A 20,822-nucleotide genomic window follows, 5' to 3' on the forward strand; every position below is an offset into this window, starting at 1 on the left:
CGATGGATCTAGGACTCGCTTGGCTTCTTGGTCTTTCAGTGGTGCATTCCTCAGTCCTTCACCCTGAGGAGCTCCTAGTTTCTCTTATAGCCCTCTCCCAAATGCCTTGATTCTCTCTAAAAGGAGGGCTTTGAAGGCTAAAGAATGAAAAACCTGGAACACAGTGTTACCAGATACAGGGCACAGGCAGAAAGCTCCTACCCAGATGGCTTACGCTCCCTTTCGGTGGTGGTAGGAAAGCTTCAGAGAGTAAACACCTAAAGATCAGACAGGAGATGGGAATTAGTGATGGGATCAGTCTCCAGGTCTGTCCGAGTCCAATAAATACGTTCAGCTTCCTCTCTGTAGTAAAATTAGCATCTCCATGTAACTAGCATATGTTGGATTTTAGTCCGTCACCTGTATGTAACAAATAACTCTATGCTAAAAATGAACAAAGAACAGACCACAAAAAAAAAAAAAAGTATTTGGAGCTGATGCTCTTTTCTTTTTCTTTCTTTCTCTATCACCATTCCTCCTTTTGGTGTAATTCCCCCCTTTTCTTCAAAAGGCTCTTCCATTGCAACTTCAGACTGTTGATGGCAGAAAAGTAGGCTATGGTCCTGCATCGTGACAGGCCACAGATGGTCAGTACCACCTGCTGAGGGGATATGCTGAGAACACGCTACCCTTGAGATGCTGCTAGTGGATGTCCGTTTTGGGGGGGAAGCAGGTTGGTGCTCTTACGACATTCCAGAAGTGCCTTTTAGAAGCGATCTCTTGTGTATGACCCCCGTACTAAGCATTTATGTGCTGTTGTACCAACGGTTTCAAGAGGGCCATCGGAAATAAGTAGATTTGTCTATTCAAACCACCACATCTTTATTTCTGGACATAAATCACGAGTTAAAAATTTCTGAAAGCCTCTTAGTCATTTTGACTTTGCATGAGAAATAGGCTCCAAAACCTAGCAGCTTTAGCAACGTCTCTGGAGCATCTGAAGTGGAGAGATGATTTGGAAAATGACCTGTGTGGTACTGAGATGGTTAGTTAAGGTTTCTTACATAAATTCAGTTCAAGCCTTTTTGCCTTATGAAACCTGCTCCTGTATCGGCACAGATGGCTGCTGCCAGAGCAGCGATGTTTTCTGTCTGCATTGTGACCGCGCCTGGGCCCCGGCTGAAATCTCGCAGAGGTGACTCACGTCCCTGGTAGTCTGATCCTGAAAACGGTGTGGAGTGGTCACGGGCCAAAAAAGCGTGTTGGCTGTGCCACCTGCCCGTAAGCACAGTTGCAGGTGGCTCCTCCGGCCAGGCGTGCACAAGCGAGGCGCTGCCGCGGTCCCACACGGCTCCGCGAGCTCGGTGGTGGGGGTCGGGGAGCAGCCGTGGCAGCGCGCTCTCCGGGCTTTGCCTGGAGGCAGGGCTGTGGAATTGCGATGCATCACAGGCACTTGCACTCTGTGCCGATTTGTGCGTTGAGGTGTAAAGCATCGATCGTAAAATATCCCCTGGTGATGTATGGTCTTGTTGGAGCAAAGCTTACCGACACAGATGTTCTTTTAAAGTTTATTTAAGTCATCTTCTTGAGTATTTTGTACTGTTTAGGAGGCTGAATCTCCATCTCCTCCTACTCCTGGGTGCATCACAGGTGTTTTGGGCACTTCCAGTCTTGCAGGCTTTTCCTAACTGTCCTGTTGGACTTTGGTGTGCCCCATAGCCCTTTGTATCTCTCTTGCTAATCTGCTTCTCTGTAGTCTCCCTGCATTATGGCAGAACAGCAGCAGTGTGAAATTTAGGCTTGCTTCTTAATTTTGGGGTTGTCCCCAGGTTTTCTGGAGAGGAACGCTTTTGCTCTGAAGTGGCATAGCAAGGTACAACAGTAGCACTGGGAGCATTTCTGTAGCTCATTGCCTCATGATATGCTTGCTTGTGTTTGGAAAGTTATCTCTGCAGTCATAACTTCTAGGTTTCCTTTTTTCTGATAGGAAGATTAGGTTCTGTGGAATCAGATGACACTTGTGAAGGTATCCTACTCGCCACCTGTGTGCAGATGTGTGGATTTTTCAGTTTTTGTGTTCAAAAGAGAAATTCTTTCTTTTGTTTTGACTAAAGGAGGGGGGGGGGGGAAGTGAACATTCAGACTTGGGGGGGGAGGAAATATTAGACCCACCCTTTTCTACCCAGGAACAGACTGCTGCTTCTGCCAACTGGCCTCTTTGAGAGAGCCAGCGAAGTTGTCAAGCCCGTCTATTTTCATCCACTGACACAGTGCACCGAGGCAGCTGGAGGTGCAGGCACACAGCAAGCAAGTGAGGGAGGGTGGGTTTTATTTTTCCTTCCTTTGCTCCCCCAGCAGCAGAAATTTTTTCTTGCTGATTGACAGCATCACCATTCAACCCTGTTGAGGTTTTGGGAGGTGGAGTGATCTGAAGGGGCTGGAAACATCTCAGCCAGAAGTACTGAAGGGGCACCTCAACATTTGTCATTTAGAGAAACTGGTCTCAGCCTCACATGCGTGTGGCTTGGCGTCAAGCTGCTGGGATGCCGTTGTTGAACTGACCGAGTCACTGTGGGTAGGTGCAATGGTGACCATGGGGGGCTGCAGGCAGGATCCTTGATTTAAACAACAAAATGGAATTTTTTTGACTAAGTAAAGGTCAGAAGTGCCAAGGCTGCTATTAGCTGACTCAGTGCTGCAGGAGATGATCAGAAAAGTGGTACTACCAGAAGTAGGACACATGTAATTTATAATTTATCAGTATATAGGAAAACACATTTAATGTCCTGCTGTGCAATAAATGTATCCACTACAGGATCACCAAAGAGCGATAAGATGCTCTGCTTGTTTTTTTAATTCACCTCTTTTCACCTAGTTAAAAAAAAAAAAAGTTGCTTTTGTTCTTTACTGTTCACTTAATCAAGAGCTTTATCTCGTGTGCTTTTATCTGCAGGGTTAGAAGAGTGAATGATGCATAGGATCCTGCCTTGAGGATTACATATTTGCCACCACAACATATTTAAAGGTGTACCATGAACTTCATATTGCGAGCAATTAGTGAAAACTGTTATTTCTGAAACATGAAAATACTAACTATTAACTGTACACAGCCTGAAGGAGTCTGCTGGCAGCCTCTCAGCTGGCTTAGGGAAGAGTCAGGCTGTTTCGGAGGTAGGCACAGAAGCGCTATCTCACTGTGATGTGTAGTTAATAGAACTAGACAGAGTTGTGGCATGACTGCGTTCGGGGGTCACGATGGTGAAGGATGCCATGATTCATCCTGATGTAGCAGGGGAGCCTTGGCAGGAAGCCGCCGTGTTTATAAGAAGCGGGGTAACCACAACTGCTGGCAGCCCTGAAAGATTCCACCGTGGCTTTCGTTATGAATTGCAGGCATGGCTGCTGAAAACTCGGATTAAAAAAAAGTTTAAATACCAGTGGGAGACATCATGTGAAGGAGACATGAGTTCTGGCTCCCAATAATAATAAAAATTTCTGGTTCCGCATCTGTCACGGTTGTTGTAAGACAGGAAAGGATCAAAGATCAAATAATTCCAAAACACCAATTAATTTTTTTTTTTTTTTAATATGGAATTGGCACTGGGGAGGAGTGGGGAAAGAGGAAGGCCACCGTTGTTTTGGTTTGTTTCGGTAGAAATGGAGAGGATGGGCTCCTTGCAGTCTGCTGTTCACTTCACCTCTCCTATCAGTGGTTTTGTTCTGTTGCAGAAATCAAGTGGTTTTGTTTTTGGTTTTGTTGTAAAATGCTTTCTGAAAATGACAGGCTGCATTCGCCTGACTCTGTTGAAATAATGTTTCATCTTAATCATTTGAATGTCACACGAATACATGTCACTGGCAGCCTGACCTGGAATTTAGATCGAAGCCAGTAAAGAAACTCCAAGTTCTGCAGTAATTTTTATTTCATACAAGGGATGTGTTTTTTCTGTTTAAGTGAAGGGAAATCCCTGGAAGCTACACACCTCAGTCAAGGTTGAATCTATCCCAATGTGATGCATGTTTTCTAGGGAAGTTATATTTACACGTAAAGAATCAGAAGTGAAGTTCTCAGTCTTTGACTATAATAACAAATGAGGCATATGAGCCGGGATTTTTGGCTGACGTGTTATTGTGAAAGAAAGCGTCAGTCAGTTTTGCCTCCTTAACATCGTTTATGTGAAAATGGTTTAAATTGCCAAAGATAAATGAAAAATTTTTGGCCAAGCTTTTCCACTGCAAATCTGTTTCTCTGCTGTGGTGAAAGCATGGATTTTGTTTTTAACCTGCTATACTATTTCACGTAAGGGGTGGTGTTAGTCACCTTCGAAAAGAAGTTTTGTGTTCTTTGTTGGCTTTTTATTCTGGAGCCTATTAATCTCTTTACTCTTTCTAGTCTTGCGTATGTTTTTCTGGTGTGTTACTGTGAATGCTTGAAAGGATGCTGAACCTCTTGTGGTACCAGGCTCAGTCCTGCCTGTTGTTTCTTCCAGGTAAGTACCGACTTCTATGAGATCTCTGCCATTTTGTAGCTCTGCGCTGGGCTCCCCTTGGTCCTTGCAGGGCCAGGTACCTAGTTGCCAAAGCTCAGTGCCCTGCGCCGCTTCTGCTTTGCCTGTGGCATCGCTCCTTGCTTTGCTCGCCCCTCCCGGGGAGTCAGAAAAAGGGCAGCCTGTCCCCGCTGCCCTCTGCTAACCTGCCACAAGCTCAGCTGATGAATTGCATAAGCGCTGTGCATGAAATCAGTGCGGAAAGGAAAGCGCGGGGGCGGGGGGAGCGCAGGGTAAGTCGCTGCACGTTTGTAGTTTGGTTCTTGGTGCTTCTTGGCATCCTGTGTCGGAGGGAAATTTGACGAAACTTAGCAGACAGTTAATTCTGAACTTGACTGATGTTATCTGCTTCCTCAGAGGTCAGGAAAGTGCAGACTTGAGCTTGTTTTGGTCACTGCTGAGGTTGAATTACAAGCATGGCATGTGGGCTGGGCGGATGATGAACTCTCCAGCTGGGGAGGGAGGAACAAAGAGCTCGAATCTGGCTGGTCTGCACCTCGTTTGGTAGCTGAGTAACTAGATTAGGGCCTTTTTATATATCATACCTTGCTCTTGTGCGGCATTTGCACATAATGTGCAGTTTCGGGTGGTCTAGATTCATGTTGGCTTGGTTAAATGTAGCAGTTGCTTTCATAAAATGTCTTAATGGGTTACGGGTGTGCTGATGGCTGTCCCCCGTCTTGTGACGTCTTTGTAGAGAATGTGGAATTCCCTTACATATTTTCTTTATGTGGCTTTGTTTGGCATATTGTGTAATAAATCTGTTGGGATCAACATGTTTAAAAACCTCTTTCTCTTCCTCTTTGATACCTCTGCTGTTGTGGTGAGAGAAATTACTCAAGCTGGAGTCCTTGTTACCTTAAAAGACAGTTATTAGGAGCACATGTGCTATTGGGAGCTTTGGACTTTGGACTTTCTGAATTTGCCCAGACCTCTGTTTACTGCAGAGCACAGCACAAACCCCTTGTGCCTAGCCATGTTACGGACAGAGGTGGTCACTGGGCATTGTAATTTTTGTGCTAAGAAATGAATTCTGCAGCTGGATCAGTTTTTGTCTATTGGGAAGTTCAGTGAACAGTTTCTAGCTGCCGCCTTATGTTTGTAAATTTACCAGGCAGGGGAAGTGCCTAAAACCGTGGGTTTCTTCCCCCCCCCCCCCCCCCCCCCCGTGATACAGATATGAAGCTGCTGGGTTGGAAAACTTCGATATTGCAGAGCAATGCAAATATGTAGAGGGCTGTGATACCATTAAATCTATTACAACAAATTAGTCTTGTAATGTCTGTACGGAACAATTAAAGTTCAGAGTGCCGTTTTGCATTGACACCCACGCCTCCTGAAAGCCACAAGAGTCTTTTAGGTTTCTCGATTATGTGCTTCCCAGCCTTAAAGAGAAGGTTTAAGAGAGCAATAGCACACATAAAATCTAACCGCTTTAAGACGTCTCGAGTTGGATGCTTCTGAGAAGCCCAGCCTCCTCTGAAAATCCTGGCTGACAGTGCAGGTTTTGTTTTACTTTTTATGGTTTGGGTGTTTGGTTTTGTTTTTTTTTTACTGTAGACTCCAGCAGCTGACGAAGTTGAGCCCAGAGGATTCGCAGCGGCCTGAGAGAGCCCTGTGAGAGAGGTAGGGGTGCGTTGAGGATTGGACCCCCTTTCTCTTCCTTGCCTATGTCAGTCCAGCCCCCAGCACCAGGGGTTTGGTGGAGCACCTCATCTGGGTGAAGAAGCCTGGGTTTGCTTTCTTGTTGCTGTGGCACAAGTCAAGCAACCTGTGGTTGCCTGCAAAGACCTGGTGGCATTTTGGATCGGGGGGATGAGAAATCAGCAGGACCGGAGGGTGGATCTGTTTGAGAGACAAGGGGTGTGAGTGGGTGTGGGAAATAGGCGGTGGGGAGGGACGGGCATGCCGTGGGCACGAGGGTATCGTGCCCTCTCACATCTCTGGGCATCCTTCAGTGGGAAGGAAGAGGTTTGCAGTTCCCGCGTGCTGCTGCTCCAACCAGAGCAGGTGACAGCTGCCTGTGAGAGCATGAGCCCCTGGTTTTTAGAAGTAGCAGACACCCACAAGAGGTTTTTCTTTCCTCCTAAGCAAAATTTATCAGGTTCTCTGATAAACTCCTCTTTTGGCTGCTCCCACCTACCTCTCCAGAGCTTCCTGTTTTGGAATTTAGCTTCAAAAGGCATTTGAGGGCTGTTGGGGTTTGGGCTCAGAGATGTAGAACTTAAAAGCGGGCTGATAGACCAGAACAGGACTTGATTTTTGGAAGGCCAAAGTGAATTCTACCTGCCCAGAAGTCTGAGGGCAGAAATAAGAGCCCACATATGGAGGAGAAAGTTAACAATCCATTTGTGAAACCAAAGAGCAGGTGGCGGGCAGACAGACAGAAATACCAGTAAGGAAAGCTCTGGGGTGTGAGCGTAGTGATGCAAGAAAGTTTACCAGCACTATTTCATTACATGAAATACGATTTTTAGGGGGGGAAAGATCTTTTAGGGCATTTTGGTGGTGATGGTGACAGTCATGATGGAGAAGAGGAATTCAGTTCTGAACATGGTTACCTTTTTGCCTCTTCCTGTGCTTCAAAATTGGGCAGAAAGCTGTACTCTTTGTCCTTTCCAAACCAAACGCTGCTTTCCAGGCACAGCCCAAGCATGGAAAATCTGATGCTGAATGGTAGGAGCTTCCTTCTGGAAGTGACCATGAGAGAGTTAGCATGGCAATGTGTGTGTGACCCTACAGTTAAGATTGTCTGATTTAACACCCTGTCGTGAATCATATTTCCCACTTTTCTTTTTGAGTGTCTTCTGCTCTGAAGACAGGGAGATTAAACTTTAATATTACTTGGTGACCATAAATATCTCCTTTCTAGGTGTTTGAATCTGTGGTAGCATAGCCATTTAACAGTTCTGTTATTTTTAAATTACCTACATTGCCTGAAAGACGAAATGAAGGCTAAGTGACCCCCTCAGGTGATGCTGGTGATTGTTATCAAATATGTTGCCATTATGTCTTCCTGTTTGGGGCTCTTTCCTGTTTGAACATGGCCAGGTTGCAGCAAGAGACTTCTCCGACTTTTTTGTTGGTTCACAGATCCTGAAGAGTGGGAATTTTGGACTGTTTTGGGAATGACAAGGACACAGGAGGGAGGCAGAGCATTCCTTGTGCAGTATGTGGAAAAGAATTGAAGCTCAGAGCTACGTTTCCAGATACCCAGGTTGTGATTGCCTTAAAAGACTACTGAAAAAATAAGGGGAACTGCTTTTACGGCGAGAGATGGTTGAATTGAAATGAGCATGCTCAAGAGACTATACCTTATGACCTTTAGAGAAGCCTGGAAAAGCTGGATCTCGCCAAATACATTCCTTTTTCCTAGCCTTTCAGAAAACTGAAGATGCACATAGTGTGTGTTCATTTTTATACAACAAGACATGTTGGATGAGATGAGCCGTATCTCCTCTTTTCTCCTCCTTTCTGACATTTCTCCGTTTCTTGCTACAGACCATCTATTTCCTTAATGATGCTCAGACTCTTCTAGATATTGCTGCTCCATCCCTCTTTCCCGAGGTCATTCTCAAATTGTCCATGTTCTCATGACTAAGAATAAACAAATGTGCAGGTGCATGTGGGGCACAAAAAGAAGAATGAAATAACTCCAAATCCCCCAAACCCTGTGGCGCACATCTGTTTTTTCCGAGGAAAGATTTGAGAGACTAAGCTTAAGATGACAGATGTTAGTTATGTTTCTTTATGTCCTTTTGGAAGATGCTCAGATACTACGGAGCAAAGGACCTGAATTAATTCCATTTGTTTAAATATCCTCGTACCTTTTACATTTTGCTTTCTTTATGGTTGGTGGACTTGAGATTGTTTTATAACTGCGTGATCTTTTTTCCTGCCTGGGGCAAACAATTTAAATACACTAATAATTCACATAACTCTTTTTGAGACTGTCGTATTTGTTATCTAGGAACAAACATAAAAAAAAAAAAAAAAAAGGCACCAGAATGTTATAAGAGAGGCTTTACTCTTAGTACGTTGGTCTCTGCAGTTGTAAAACTCTTTACAAAATAATCACCTAAAATTTCTGTGATGACAAGGATTTGGCTCCTTAATGCCAAAGCACTTCCTGAATTTGGTTGTTACCTAGTGTTTGTCAAGACAGTGGCATTTATTTTGATTTCAGAGCAGCTCAGTTTTCAGCTGGAAGAAGTCTGAAGCTGTATTTTTGATTCAGGACAAGAAGCTGGAACGATAACGATGCGTTCTTCCTTCTGCAGCAGGCTTCCTATAGGAAGCTACTGAAGTGCTCAATGCTTCTGCACCTCACTGTGTGCTTTAGTCATTTGAAATGTTAATGCTCTGGAAATGATTGCTTTGGAAATTAATTAAATTTGGAGATCGTTGCATGAAGGTGGTCTCATGCAGACTCTTTTTTTTTAATATACGTAAGTATATAAATATGTACTATTTATTTATATAATATATATAAACTATATATTTTTAATACCTCATATTTTTAAAAACGATTTTAACAAAGAAGGGTACTATCCAGAAGAGAAGGATATTTAATTTTAATTTTTATTTAATTAATTTTTATTTTTAAAATTAAAAAACCAATCTTACTAGAGCAGCTTACAACTTGCTCTTCATATATTTTATGTCTTGGCTTTTGGAATTCAACACACATTAGTTGCAGTTCTCTTTATTCTCAGCCATTATTGAGAGACATGATACATATACTGCAGGGCAGGGAGGTGATGAATAAGAGCTAGTCAGGCAGGAGCAAGTCCAAAGTCTTGTTTTTAAAGCTTCTCGTGGATTATAAATAATTGTGGTCAGAATGTTCCACATACTCTGTTTTGTTCTGCCTGTTGGACAAAATGAGTTAAAGCAAAGAGCATCTTCAGACCATCAAGGTATAAGTTTCTGTAGTTACATTCGCAAAATAGTAACAAGAAAAAGCTTGCGTTTGACAGGTATTTTAAGAGGTAGGTTCTACGTATTGCTCCATATAAATTCCAGATATATAGTGAAGGAGGTGAATGGAAAATAAAAAAGAAAATGCTTTAAAGGTAGATGAGGAATAAAAGGAATATAGGATGTTGTCCTTTAAGTAAGATGATTTAATCAATAAATCTATAGGAAGCCAGTGTATAACAGTGCTATAGCCATAAAGCAAATACTATTATTGAAATATTAATCTTGCAAGTGGGAAAAGTATCTTGCATAGTGTGATCCAGTGCTCTTCGTGGTGGTATTTGATGCTTGTGCAAGGGCTACCTACCTGTGATGATCTGACCTGAACTTTTCGTTTTAGGGCTAGTTGTTTTACCAAGCACACCTGGAAGTTTGCTGTGAGATTTGTGCTCAGCTCTAGAAGCCTTTCTTCCTCCCCTTGGCAGTAAGGGGACCCTTGGGTGATGGCTTCAGATGTGCTGCTGCCCAAAGGTACCACTGATCAGATGCCTGCATTTTTGATCAGAGGATGTCCATGAAGTCTAGCAGTGTCTTCTTTACATGTTCCCAGGACATCTACTGTTACTTCCCAGGGGCAAAGCTGCCAAATTCTTCAGCTTCAGTACTTCAGCCTTTGAGCTCCTTTCCCATGATTTTGTAATTAGTTGCAAACAAACTTAAATGTTCTGCCCACATGGAAAATAGGGGAAGGTGGTTCAAAGAAGCAGCAGGAGTCAAGGAGAGTAAAGGGAACCATAAAATATCCAACAAATACTGATTTGGTAATATTAGCAAAACATATGTCCTATGTCATGCAGTGTGCGTTTATTTTAAAAGGGATTTGAAGCAGTTGCAGAATCTTGAAACTACCAGATTTAGACTTGTCTCACCTAATGATGTGCTGGAGGCTACGTCTACATTAGCAGGTGATCTGGAGCAGGAGAAGCAGATGGAAACGATGAAAGCAGTTGTTATTGCGGACCCTTATGACCCCGCTGGGCACTGGAGTGCATTTGGTGTGCAGCTGGAGCGGGGCTTCTGGTTTAGCTTCCTCCAAAAGCAACCTGGTTTGTGTGCACCGCGGCTCCCCTGGGAACCGGGGTAAGATGATATCCCAAGCCATCGTGCTGGTACAGAGGTGGGCTCCTTGTAGCAAGGTCCCTCCAGAGATGGACACATCTGCATGGGCAGTTCAACTCTTCTGACTCTCTTCATTTGACTACATTTGAAACTGAGGGTCACCAAACTCCTAGTTAGGGTAGTTTGACATTTAGAACTCGTGGAGCAAAGCTCAACTTAACTGCTTGAAGAGTAGTAGATGAATGCTCCTTTTGCCACAGAGTTTGTGGTCCTGTGTTATAAATCTCTGTTCTCAGTTACTGCTTCAACGAAAGATTTGTTGCACACTAAATTTTCTGAAGTTTAGAGCAGACCCAAACTCACAGAAAAATGCTTCTTCCCCTTCTCAGAAAGGGAAGAGGTCTCATTTTATTTATTTACTCTGCACTTAGTTTGTGGAGTGATTGTCTCTTTATCTGGCATCCTCATTTGGCCTGGATATTCCTCAGGGCACAACGATGAATCATTCATCTGTGCATGGGATGAGACACTTTCTTTTTTTAATGAATAATGTTGTGGCAGAACTTGCGCTTTTTTTTTTTCCCTTGGGAGTTGCTGCTGCGTAGAAAATCAACCAAATAGGACAGAGCTACATAAGAGATGAATTGCCCCTCACCGCATACTGGAGGATGTCACTGTAGGAGTCACAGTGCAACGTGCCGTGTGGATGCTGTCCATTTAGGATGTAATCGTATAGAGGACCATTGCCCCAGGTCCCCTCGCTTGGGGGCTTTGTCCCTTTGACACCTGCAGCGTCACTTAATTTCCTTGTTTAATTTTCCCATAGCGTACAAGCAGGATGTGTTCCCTTATAGTGAATCTTGAATAGGTAATTAGGTTTTTAGATGTGATTTATAATTTATGTATCTGTTGATTTTGTCACGATTACTCGGTCTCCTTTCCTTTGCCAGTCTGAGAAATGAGCCGTAGAATTGTGTAACTGTTGGCTTACACTACAATTCGTGTGTTACTTGTGCCTCTGGGCCAAAGAGCCAGGGAAAGACAATAACAGTCATGAAGGACTTAAAATAAGTTGACTTAAGTCAAACCCCAAACAGTTAATGCTCCAAGGATACTGGAATAGGAATATATTCTAGGTTTTTAAATGCATAAGCTTGGAACATGGCTAGTTACCTTAAAATTCAGTTGCCTATTACACACAAATTAGTATTTTTGTGTGCTATGTGCAGTTTTTTTAGCATGAAAGAGATTGATTGCCAAAATGGATTAATGCCTTTCACATCTGTAAGTCTTAGTTCAGATCAAAAGTGAAATAAGCCATTACGTGTTCAGAGCAGACATGTGTGCACATCATAAATACTGCCGCACAGGCTGGCCTGGTTTGAGAATTAAGAGCTCCTTTTTTTTGTAGGAGGGATTCAGTGCTAAAATATTAGTATTTCATAAGCACCACAGATTTAGCCTCAATTATTTTTTTTCAATTATTATTTGGATTAATCCCCAAATCATTCTCATTGGAAAATTTCCAGTCAAACTTTTTTTTTTTAAATTGTATGTTACAATTTTAAAGTTTTATAGCCACGGGATTTGAAGGACTGCCGTTGTCTGGCGTTTTTCCAGCTAGTTCAGCTGTCTTCAGAGGAACCGAGTAGTTCGGCAAAGTGTGATGTGGGCTCTTTTTTTTAAATCCATCACTGAGAAAGCGAGAGAAACGGGCAGTAGCCGTGGTGAGGGCTTTATTGTGTGAGTACTTCCCGCCTTTTCATCTTGACCTCCCCAATTTGCTCTTCTTCCAGGGTTTTCCTTTTTAGTGCCAGGTTTCCTGAGGGCGTTCAGGCATGGGAAGCCTGGCGTTGTTACTCTGCTGCTTTCTTGCGATCTGCCGGGGGAGCGAGAGCTCCTGTTGCATCTTCCGCAGGTGTTGTTTGTGCTCTGAGATGGCCTTCTGCAAAAATGTGTGACGTGCTCTGTCCTGAGGGTCTCCAGCTACTGGAGGGGCCTCTGAGCATCCTCTGGGAAGGCAGGAGCAGCCTCCTCATCTTTTGGTCATAACGTGGGAGGGGTAGGATTTCTGAGACTTGGTAAGACCACCAGTGAGTGTGGGACAGGGGCTCCCAGGTGCTTATTTGACATGGCTTACTTGGAAGTATGGGTGAACAAAGATTAAAGCAAACAGTGAGCTGCAGGTGTGGACACTTCAGCAAACGCAAGCGAGAAAAATCAATTTTTCACAAATGAAAGAGGAGAAAAAAAATCAATAGGGAAAGGACTGTTACTTTCAATTTGAAGCCGGAGGAGTTGGGGTTGATCTCTGAGTTCATGCTTTCCTGTTCTCATTCACGTGTTGCATGGCTCTGTTATTGGAGAACTGTAGACTGTGTCATACAGAGATCATTAAATATAAATGGCTGAAAGAATGTTGAACGCTCCCCATCCTTATTTATTTATTTACTTGTTGGCTTGCAGATAATTCTCCCTCTGTGGTTAGCTCCTGTGGATGCTAGTTCCCTGTACAGGAGTATTGGAGTGCATCAAGCTTTTGCTGTTAAGTCCACCAGCCTTTTCCTCATGCATGTTTTGACAATATTTAAAGCACACGAATCAGACTGTAGTTATTGATCTGTGTTTGTTTCTTTTCAACAGACTGTGATTCCATCTGGCTACCTGATGGTGAGAGTGCCCTGCAAAAACATGACCAATATTTTAAGTAGAAATACAGAATTTGACTTTGCAGTACTATCTGCGTGAGGTCTGATAAATAGGATGTGAGGAGACCCTGATAGGATGCAGAAGACCCTCTCATCTGCCCTTGGTGCAGCCTGCTGTAATGGCAGGGCAGAGTGCCAGTTTTTTATGTTAAAAACAAAAACGAGACAGTGTTTTTGGCTGATTCCTATTGCTAGATTCCACATTGCCAGACATGTCTGTAATAGCATTAACTGTGTGAGAGCTGTGCTATTTTGCAAATCTATTCGTGTGGAGACTTAGCCTGGTAGGTAGTAGGCAAAACCATGTACCGATGAAAAGACTCTTTCCTTATTAAAGCTCCACAAAAGTGGAGGGCTTACTTGCAAACAAGCACTTGCTAGGTCTTGGCTCTGTTGGCATCTCAGGAGAGCACACAGAAGTGATCATCAGGAAGGTACTGCCAAGTTCATGAGCGATCTGCAAAACTACACATCTTTATCACTGTCTTCAATCTATATCAACTATTTTTTCTAGTTTTGTTTGGGTTTGTTTTTTTGTTTTTTTTTTAAATTTAATTGGATTAATTTCTTTGCTGTGTATGACTCCAGCTATGCCAGTACAAAAGGGTGTTGGGAAAGGCACCCACACCCACTAAAGGCTTAGAGGTTTTGTAAAGGTAAGGGAGAGAAATAAGAGTCTGTCCTGACTTGGATCAGTTAATTTCTTTGCAAGAGCAGCTTACTGCGTGAGCGCAAGCATGCCAAGAGCAGCTGTGCTGAAGAATGCTTAAGTGCACATATTTATATATGTATGTCTGTATGTACAGATAAATATATAGTTATACATAGATATGCATATGTGTGTATATATGGATATGAAATACAATAAGGGAAGGTGACCTAGGCTTATTTCATTTAACACCTGATGGAGACACTGTGCTTAGGTAAAGTGTAGTTGGCATAATGCTCCTGCTATGGTCAAGGGAGAGGTAAAAAGCCCTTCTACATCTCAGGTGGGCTCTGACAATCTCCAGAGATGCCTGTCCCTGTGTAAACTGTGTGTAGGGAGAGTCTTGGACACCTCAGGTCCCCATCTGGGTACTTTGATTAGATGTGTAACATTAAGGGGAGGCGGACATAGACAACGATGGCAAAAAATAATTTAAAAGGTAGGATTTTCAAATTGTCTAAATGACCGAGAAAACTAGATGTGACTGGCTCTCAATGGGTTGTGTCTGAATGGCTGAAAACTCTTGAAAATGCGTCTCAAGCTAATACATGAGTTTTGAATTAAACTAGTAAGAGACGTACAGATTACAAACCAATTACTATGTTCCCGTGTTCGTGGAGCTCCGTGATAGGACCGTGCAAGCCAGGCAAGGAAACTTTGGGTTTTACCACATGTTCTCTTTCAGCTGCTACCCCAAAAACCTGCTACCCCAGCCTCACCCTGTCATAGGTTGCTACCTGCTCAAGTGTTGCATATTTGAGAGCATTATTGTTCCCTAATGGGGAATATCAGGTCTGAAAGGAGGGTAACCACTGGCTGGGGCAGTTTCAGCAGCAGTGGGCAGCATCTTCTTCAGCAGTGGTGGCTGGAGGAGGAGAAGTGCTTAAACCCTCAGTCGTTTACATGTTGTGTTGCTGCATGGAGAGTAGTTGTAAATGGCAATTCAGTCTCGTGTTTCTCTCCCTTCCTTGGCAGTTTCTTGAGGCTGTGTAACTTCTCTGTCCCTGCAACTTCTGATGTGATGTGAACCTGGTGCTTCTAATGAGGGGAGCTTATTGCAGGAAGAACCCTTGCCATGTAGTTTGAGGAAAGGTTGCATTATTGTTCTGAAACTTTTTTTTGGCTAAGACTGCAGGAAGATAAGAGGGAGAAACAGGGAGGGGGGAAAAAAATTCTTCATGGATATTCAGACTAAGGTTTTTAGGGGATTCTTTTATTATATGCGTATGCACCTGGATTGGAAAATAGCCAAAGAGATTGGAAGAAACCAAGATGTTTGCTAGCTGGGGAGCAGAAAAAATATGAGTGTGTTGGACCCAGAGCGCTGCTCCAGTTCTAGGAGAGGTAAATAGCAGAGAAAATAAAGCTAGCCCTAGGCTTTAAAAGCAGTCCCCCAGTATTATTTGGCTGTGGTCCGGTAGGGGTTGGAGAAAGCAGGGAAGTCTAGGATGGTGCGAATCTCTCTTGCTGTGGAGTTTGACTCCTTCCTCTGAGGTTGCTGTAGTTGCCAACAACTGAAAGTACTTGCAAGAAATTGTTCAAGTACAGCAGAAGCCTGCATGGCGGGAGGGCTCCCATGCTCCTGCAGAGCTTGAGCATGGGTGCAGCTGAGGTTATTTCCTCGTTCTGTCTTGCTATAGGTTTGCTAAAATTCAGAATAGCCAGAAATACTAATATAATTAAAATACTCCTACCAGCCCTGTCACCTTTTTATTATGCTCATAAATATAGGACATTGCCAGATATGTATACTGTAAAAGTAAGGAAAGCACAAGCATTACAACTAAGTAGCTTGAAATTTGCATTTTTCTGAATTTTTCCATCCTCTCATTTCTTTGGACACATTTTTTAGCTGTTTCCATATCTGACTCATCTTCATACTAGTGTCTCAATGACATTTGTCTAATGTTTTCTGTTTATGGCTCACTTACCTTTTTGTTTCTCTTTCCATTCTGGTCTCTTGCTCATGAGTATACATATGCAAGATGCTCTTGTGATTTGAAAACATTTAAAATCAATAGACATAGTTTGTCTCGAATTTGCTTTACTTCCTGACAGTGGTCAACTCATTCAGCTCTCTGATCCAGCAGTTTCTGTAAAAACAGAGAAAGAGGAAAAAAACCCCAGACCACCATACCCAACGAAACAACAACAAAAAAGACATTATTCCCTCAGAGAAGCTTCTTAAAGTACTTAAAATTTTCATACTGAAAGAGCTGTAGAAGTTTACGCTGTTTCTTTTCTATTGCCGCTCTCCATCATGTACTCTGTTCTTCTTCCTTCTACCTGCCATTTTTTACTTTGTGTACTCTGTTCTCCGGTACCTCATGCACAGGGTTTGGGTCTAAGATCGGCCTTTTTTTGGTGCATTCGCAGTTTACTAATTCTGGTCATCTCTTAGAAGTGTGGGTGAAGGCTTCGATCCTGCTGTGAAGTGCCTCTTTCTTCCCACGCACAAAGTCCCCATCACGGGCTTCTGGGTGGCGGAGCTTGAGGACCAGGTGCCTGCGAGCTTGGAGCTGCAGTGGGGGATGTGTGGATGCTGCCGCGTACTGGATCTGATCTTCAGGTCTGTAGGTACCAAATAACACTCAGCTTCCGCAAACTGAGTGGCTGTCCCTTCTGAACATTGGACTTCATGGTACCTTTTTGTTTGTGGTTCTGGTATTAGAGTGTTGGGATTATGAACAGCTGGTGGTGAAAAATCATTGGGACAAAGTCAAAATCAAGCAGTTTGATCTGTAGTTTCAAGGGTACTTCGTTCCAAGAAGTTTAAAAAAAAAAAAAGTTTTTAAAATGAAAGCGGAGATAAGCACTATCAGTAAAAGGACCTTAAAAAGGTTGCAGCCAGCAGTCATAAAGATAGGACATGTAGGGAAGTGATTGTAGATAATGTTTTACCTTGAACTATTCATTTCTTTTTATATTCTTACAGTAAAGGTTTTTGATAATATTAAGTAGCTGCAAACCCATATTTCTTTTACCATCTCTAGTTAAATATGTTCATGCTTCCACTGGAAATCTGTATCTTCAGGGCTGGTAATTCTCAGCTGTAAAAACATGTTTGGAGCAGAAACTTAGCATAGGATATCTCAACAAAAATAAAATCAAAGTCACTTCAGGTATAAATTATCTGCTGCCTGTAGAAAATAAGTTAACAGGACTGGAGAAGATACATTGTACTGTACTGCAAAGTTGTCTGCTATATAATAGAAATGTCAGATTGACCAGAAAAGAAAGCTAATGATCTGTATATGACTGGAGTTAAGCTGTTGCCCAGTAATAGTGGTAGCTTTGAATTACCTCGGAAGGATCAGTTTTCTTAAATAAAATGTTGTTTGTAGAGACTGTGCTGAATTATTCCTAGATGAAAGTAGGAACATGTGCTCCGTTGGCTTAGCAGCTGGGTCCAGGATGCTTCTCTCTTTTGCTGGACCTACAAGCAAATCTTGGAGGTTTCATTGTAATTTTATTTTCTTTTGCCTCTATAAACAAACACATAATTTAAATACGCCTTTTGTGCTGTCTGCTGTGAGACACCATGCAGGTAAAGATTGGAATATGTTCACTTGTACAGAAGCAAAGTACTGAAAAGTCATCGCAGCGTATCTTACCTCTTCTCTCTGACTGTCTGGTCTTTGTTAAAGTGCCCATTGGCATCATATCTGACAGTTAAATAGCACTCATGGGTTAATTTAATTTTCTTTTGAAGCTTGTCTGTAATGTAAAGAGAAAGAGTATTGAGAAATAAAAATACTCCTGTGGACTCTTCATCTCCTTTTTATGGAGAGTTCTCTTTATGTTTCGCTCACTGTTTCGCGAGTGCAATTACATTAAGGATTGATCCCACTGAAGTTTAATGAGAAAATGTATAGCTCTGTCAACAGTAGATGAGTCCTAAGATGATTCCAGAATTACAGGAAAAACAAAATGGTTATGGGGCCACAGAACATGATCCTACCAGCTCTGGCTGATGAATTCCTGACATCTCTCTGTCTTGATAAACCAGTCAAAAGTATAAGTGTTGTCTTATGTTATTTAAAAATTCTGTGCAAAATTCATGCTGTTATTGAAGAATGTAAAAATTCTGGAAAGCGTTCCAGTTCTGCAGTAACGGTCAGCAGTTGGCATGTTGTCCCATTTGTCCACCAGATACGGTTTTGATGGGGCAGACCTAGCAAACCCTGCACATCGCTATGCCAGAAGCAGCGGTCTCCATCTCCCCTTCTCCTTCCACTTGTACTCCCTTCCCTGTGCTGGCTGCAGTACTGATTTGGCCTCTGGGCAAGTAGATTCAGTTCATTAATCTGGCTGAAAATTAATTATTTTTAGAAGTCAATTGTAGTTTTGCCCGTTTGGTGACCTTAGTTCTCCAAAGTATTCAGATGAACATCAGAGGTGGTGAACCTCTCCTGAGCCAAGAGTCAATGAGGTGAAGCCAGAGTGGGGAGGGGGGAGGAAAGAGCTGGTGGCACCATGCTTTCGGATGGGTTTGTCTGTTTTGATTAACCGTGCCCTCCACCAAGAAATGTGACTGTCTTCAGGTAGAGTTGCTGTTCTGCTTTACAGCTGAGGAAGCTGTGGCTGGGGTGCACAAAGGGTTTCCTAGGTGGTACGGCGTGAAAAAAAGGACTACAGTTGGGGACTATTTTTGCTGGGTCTGGATTATTCCTTAGAAGGTCTTGCACTCCTTGAAGTGCTTTGATTTTTAACTTGATAAAAAGAAATAGGGTATTAATTTAAGTATGAAATAAGGAATGCAAGAAGTTAAAATAATAACTATGGTTTAAGTTTAATTATTTATTTTAAGTACAGCTTTTATCTATTAGATACATCTCGGCCTATGTCAAGATCTAGAAACCGTTACTGCCACAGTCAAAACCTATTTTGGGATAAATTGCATGACAGCAGTGATTTTAATAAGGGACGTGATGCTTGGAGACAGTGAGTAAACCTTTGCTGGGCTCTGAAACAACCCATGCTCCCAACTTAGATGGGTGTGCAAGGCACCTCGCACAGTTGAGTCACATATTTGTGTACAGAAAAAGGAAACGCTAGGTCTGTAGCATTACTAATACATTATCTTGAAGGATTAGCTACAGATTTATGATATTAAAAATCTGAGCTAGACCGATGTGGTTTTTTCCCTGCCTCAAGCTATATTTATACAGTGTGGTCATAATCAAAAGTGTCATAAATCTGTCCTTTTTTTTCCTCTTATTTTCAGTGAAAGCTAATATGTAAAAGTGTGCTTGCCGTACTTCTCTTAATACTTTTATGACTTGCAAGTATAATAATTAACTTAAATCCCCTGTGTTCCCCACTTCAAAATCCATGAGGGTGAAACTGGCATTCTATTTTATGAACAGCCGTGTAACAGTGAATCTGCATTGTTAAGCCTTCTTAGGCAACATGTATTTATCCTGCCTCCTTCCATCCCTCCCCTAGAGAATGTGGGTTAGAAGTTAAAACATCTAAGTCTTGTGACTGTATTTTGAGAAGGAGGATGCTTTGCTTTTGTGGTTGGGGTTTTTCTTCTTTTTTTTTTTTTCTTTCTTCTTTTCCTTGGTGTTTTTTTTGTTTGGTTGGGTTTTTTTCTCCTCCAGAGCTGTGTATTCTCTTTAGTATGTGACCTGATCTTTTAAAAAAATAATATGGTGTTTCTCTTTGAAATTACAGGTACAGTCCAAGGATGGTTATGGGACAGAACTAGATACTTGGTGTGAACTGTTGGGTAGTTGTTTTTTTTTTCTCTTATTGTTTTTCATTGGGTACTACTGCCAGTTGCTTGGCTGCTGCTTGTTTTCACAAAAATGTTGAATGCTGAGTATCCCTGGTATGATACAATACGGGGAGGAAAGTATGGTTGCTCGCCCTTAGGCTTTTGCTGTGGGCACCTGATGGTGTAGTTTGTGGAGAGCCGTGCTGGTGAGCATCCATTGCTGAAGGTGGTGGGGGCTCTGGAGAGATGCCTGGAGGCGCTTTGCGCGTAGTGAGCCAGACCAAGGCAGAGCTCCCTCCCTCTCTTCCAGATATTTCCCAAGGATAGGCATGTCCCACGACCCGAAACCAAGCATGACCTTCATGATTTATGGTTGAAATGCAGGCAGAATTTTCCACAGTCTGCTTTGTGTTCCTTCTCTCTGCTTTTATATGAAATCAGTTACACCACTGCAAAAAAATTATTACAGATGTTGCTGAAAACCACTGTTTTAGCATGGCGTTATTAAATATTTTGGAACTGAGACACAACCTGGACACTTATTTTTCTAGAAGGGGGAAACAGTATCATCTGAGCTTGCACTAATTTTGAAGGGAAGAGGGAACTGGACGAGTCCTGTGAGTCCTCGGTACTGAGCACAGTCTAAGTTTAGCATCAATGTATAATAATAATTGTGGATTCCATATGTAATTCTGGTGATGCAATCTGTGGAGTCCTGGGTGATTAATATCATGTATGCGTCCCGGTGCTTCGTTCACAGATGACAGGAAACTACAGAAATCTGTTCCTCCTTCTGTTTCATCATGTGATTCATAGTCTTAGTTTGTACATAAAAATCCAAAACTTGAAATTTGCTTTTGGAAGATATAAAATGTCTCAGATGGATTATAACATGCTTACATAAACCTACCATGTGTTCATAGAGGAAAAAAACCCCAAAACCCAAGACCAAAACCTGGTGGAATTATTATTGCTTTGCTTTTCACATCTTCAAAGTTTAAAAAGTCTTTCTCGGAGCAGTTGATCTGAGCTACTGAAGTCCCATAGATGTAGTCTAACAGTATGTGCTAGCGATGGCACGTGATGTGGCACTCAAGTAATGCGGATCTTTCTTTTCA

At 42.5% G+C, this 20,822-nt stretch overlaps 1 protein-coding gene across 7 annotated transcripts in view; it reads left to right on the top strand.

Annotated features, from left to right (window-relative positions):
* KLF12 (KLF transcription factor 12) overlaps window positions 1–20,822 on the top strand; it is a 249,059-nt gene that overhangs the window by 30,205 nt on the left and 198,032 nt on the right. The window contains exon 1 of one of the 7 annotated variants that reach the window (XM_075046074.1): window positions 5,749–6,152. The exons of the other annotated variants lie outside the window; for them this stretch is intronic. The gene's annotated coding sequence lies outside the window, so the exon portion shown is untranslated. Of the gene's footprint in view, window positions 1–5,748; window positions 6,153–20,822 lie in introns of those variants that run through there. 7 annotated transcript variants of the gene reach the window in all.

Source organism: Buteo buteo, chromosome 14 (genome assembly GCF_964188355.1).
Source record: "Buteo buteo chromosome 14, bButBut1.hap1.1, whole genome shotgun sequence".
Classification (NCBI taxonomy): Eukaryota; Metazoa; Chordata; class Aves; order Accipitriformes; family Accipitridae; genus Buteo; species Buteo buteo.